The sequence below is a fragment of the Pinus tabuliformis genome, chromosome X, assembly GCF_031772625.1.
Source record: "Pinus tabuliformis cultivar Carrire ecotype Pingquan chromosome X, CPIR1, whole genome shotgun sequence".
Classification (NCBI taxonomy): domain Eukaryota; kingdom Viridiplantae; phylum Streptophyta; class Pinopsida; order Pinales; family Pinaceae; genus Pinus; species Pinus tabuliformis.
Genome location: NC_142308.1, coordinates 1,532,165,710 through 1,532,169,366, shown reverse-complemented (window position 1 = coordinate 1,532,169,366; position 3,657 = coordinate 1,532,165,710). Strand labels below are relative to the sequence as shown.

The window sequence follows — 3,657 nt, the reverse complement described above, 5'->3', positions numbered from 1 at the left end:
ATGTTAAATGAGAGAAATCTTCCAAATACCTTTTGGGCTGAAGTTATTCACACAACAAATCATATTTTAAATAAAGTACACATAAGGCCAAATAGTGAAAAAACTCCTTATGATTTGTGGTATGAAAAACTAGCCTCAATCAAGCACTTCAAAGTTTTTAGAAATAAGTGTTACATCAATATTAATGGTGACAATTCATGTAAGTTTGATGCCAAAGCTAACGAAGGCATATTTTAAGGATATTCAACTAAGAGTAGAGGATATATAATTTATAAGAAAATATTGTGAAAGATTGTTGACAACATTAATGTGAAGGTAGATTAAGTTTTACCTCTCAAAAAAAAGCAACCAATATATATTAGCCCACCTGATCTATTCAACAGTTAATATGAAGATGAACAACATGAAGAACCAGAAGAAGAAGAAGAAGAGATGGTGTGCTCTCATCCAAAAACCCCTTTAAGGTATGTACAAAATAATCACCCTACAAATTAAATTATTGGTATCAAGGAAGCAGGAGTTCAAACTAGAAGAAAGTTAATAAGTACCTCTAGTGGAGCACATATTACTATGTTATCCATGATTGAGCCCAAATATTTTTCTCATGCAAGTCAAGATAAACATTGGATAAATGCCATGAATGAGGAAGTAGATTAGATTGAGAAAAATCATACTTGGGAATTTTTTTTTATAGATAAAAGAATATCAGGAAAATATAGTCATCATGACACAGGATCATTGCCAAAGAATTAGTTCTTATACAATTGATAAGATGATCACTACAGATCTATATATTATCATAATATGAAATGGATCAGTTAATCTGTCTTAAATTCTTGATTAGGCGATCCGAATATGTCGGATTAACCGGGATGATTGAGGATTTCCTAAAATAAGAGGAAGTTGTAAAAAATGTCCTTTCGTCTTTCCGGGGGGGATTGAATCATTACCTTATTTATTATCTATTTATTTTCGAAAGATTGAACTGTTCGTACCCGAACAAAAAGAATTCGTTTCGTAAGGAAGTTTCTATTGACTCATTTTATTAATTAGAACCAAGAGATCTCATAGGAAAGATGGCCGAGCGGTTCAAGGCGTAGCATTGGAACTGCTATGTAGGCTTCTGCTTACCGAGGGTTCGAATCCCTCTCTTTCCGTATCTTCGCCCTACTATCTATTTTCTTCTCATCCATTGTTTTTCCAATCTATTGAATCCCAATAGGACTATTTCCTAATTCCAGGATCAATCTACCTCTATTTGTAATAGAGAAAATAGAACGAACATCGGTTCGTGGTATGGGAAAAGTAAAGACTATTTTAAGAAGCAATAAAAAAAAAGTATCGCGGATAACAAGTAACGTATGTAAGGATTATAAAATGTCTATGAGAAGGAAGAACAAATCTTCAGTTATTCAGAAACTGAAACTGATCGGACCATATCCAACAAGCATCGAGACTCTATTTATGTCTTTTACCCTAATAATTACAATATTAAGGGGAAAAAGCAAATGAATCGATTCATCGTCTCATTGCAGTGTGATAAAGAATGGGAAAAAAGAATAATACCTTGTCCTGATGCGATTCTTAGAATACCCAAAAGTGGTATTCTACAGAGAAATTCCATTTTTGGATATTCTAACGTAGAACATGGAATACCTGATGGGTCGAATATGACAACACCATTTTCCCTAGATTTATCGAGGGAAGGGGACAACTTGCAGATTCAAATTAGCTATTCTATTTCGTATGAAGACAGTGAACGAATCCAAGTAATGAGTGATATAAGTATTCCATTGGTTCAAACTTGTAATAGATTTGATGGGTTGCTAACTCAATGGTAGAGTACTCGGCTTTTAAGTGCGACTAAGATCTTTTACACATTTGAATGAAGTAGAAAACTCGTCGATACCATCGGTAAAGTTCGGAAGACTACGACTGATCCTCGAAGTATAATGAACGGAAAAAAAAGCATGTCGTTCCAACATATGATCTTTATGATACCTGATATTATTTCTCGGATACCTGATTGTATTCGATCAGGACCGGATCTGATTTAAGGAATCAAATGGGTGGGAAATGTCTATTATATACCTAGATGGATGTATAATATGCTCATCCTTTCGGATCAAATGTGATAATTGTGAATAGGATTGAATCAATTGGTCGGATCGATTTTTATGATCTCTTCTCCCTTCCCTGGACAGAAAGAGATATAGATCCTGAAGTAAGTCCATTCCGAGCCGAATTACGGACAACGTATTTTCTCTGTTTAGACGAAATTGATACACAAATAAAATATGTGATTCTGTTACGATGTACTAAATATTTTCATATGAATGTACCGTATGGTGATTACACCGGTGAGAAACGGATCGAAATTAAGATGTGAAAAGAGAAAACAAAAGGGAAAAAAAAGGGTTTCACTTTTGGATCACAATGGTTCAATATATAACTTCTTGCTATAGAAGGAGAAGAACTTTGGAGTCATTTCATTTAGCTCTATGAGTTATGAAAAAATCGACTCGTTCCTGCCCGTAGACTCATTCGTATCGGACCACGATGTAGTATACATAGAGATGGATGAGAGAGAATAGAAATACTCCTTTTCATTTTGTTGCATTGCAGAAGGTTCAAGACGAGAATGAATAAAAAATATTGAATGGAATATATATTGTGAATAGAATCTGGTCAATGGAAGGCAGAAAGCGCACTTCCCTCCCCTTAAATTGTTCCATCGATGTTATTCAATAGGTGATTCGAGGATCAGATAGGAACTCTGAAAACTCGGGATGGAGCGATCATGCATTTACCTATATTGAATCGGTTCGGTCCAGTTTCAAATATTTGTTCCAACAACAAATCTTCGGAACCCTATTTTTTTTTGAAAGGATGATGGATGAAAAATTGTCCCCAATTCATCGTATGCCTTTTGATCATATAGGGTGCTCGGAAATGGTCGAAATAGTGAAATAGGAGGATCGCTATGACTATAGCCCTTGGAACACCTGCTGTCATTTATCCTCAGTTTCCCTTTGGGGTTCGTCCCGTAAAAGTGTCCTAGTTGGATCAGTGATAGATTTATAGGTTTCGCTGTAAACCCAATTGGTTCCTTCCGATCACGTAAATTAATAATTCAAACCACACTCAGAGGTAGGGCATTTCCTATTGATATAGGAGCTTTTGGACCAGAAAGAATAGTATCTCCAATCATGACCCCTCTGGGATGCAGAATATACATCTTATCGCCATTCTTGTAATGCACCTTGCAAATGTATGCACTTCTATTAGGGTCGTATTCTATGGTTACAATTTCTCTTGATATGTGTTCCTTATTCTGTCGAAAATCAATTTGACGATACAAACGCTTGTGACCCCCTCCCCTGTGTCTTGCGGTAATAATTCCTCTTCCATTACGACCTTTCCCACAATGATGTTGTCCAGAGGTCATTTTCTTCTGCGGGTCCAACTGCACTTCCACTTGACACCTATCATAATTATAAACGACTCGTCTCGCCGTGACCTTATCTTGGATTCTCAATACTTTTGTCGCTCCATCCCCTGCAAGGACAGAGAACCCGTCGTTTTCCCAGCCGTGTTCGCGACTAGGGTCTCTCAGGGAAGTAAGAATAGGAGAGAACTCATCTTGGGGTGGGCTTT

The 3,657-nt window shown here is 36.4% G+C and overlaps 1 non-coding gene across 1 annotated transcript; it reads left to right on the top strand.

The window, feature by feature from the left end:
- Positions 1-1,070: 1,070 nt before the first annotated feature.
- TRNAS-GGA (transfer RNA serine (anticodon GGA)) lies at positions 1,071-1,157 on the top strand. Its single transcript has one exon. It is a non-coding gene; the product is annotated as a tRNA-Ser (tRNA).
- Positions 1,158-3,657: the final 2,500 nt, after the last annotated feature.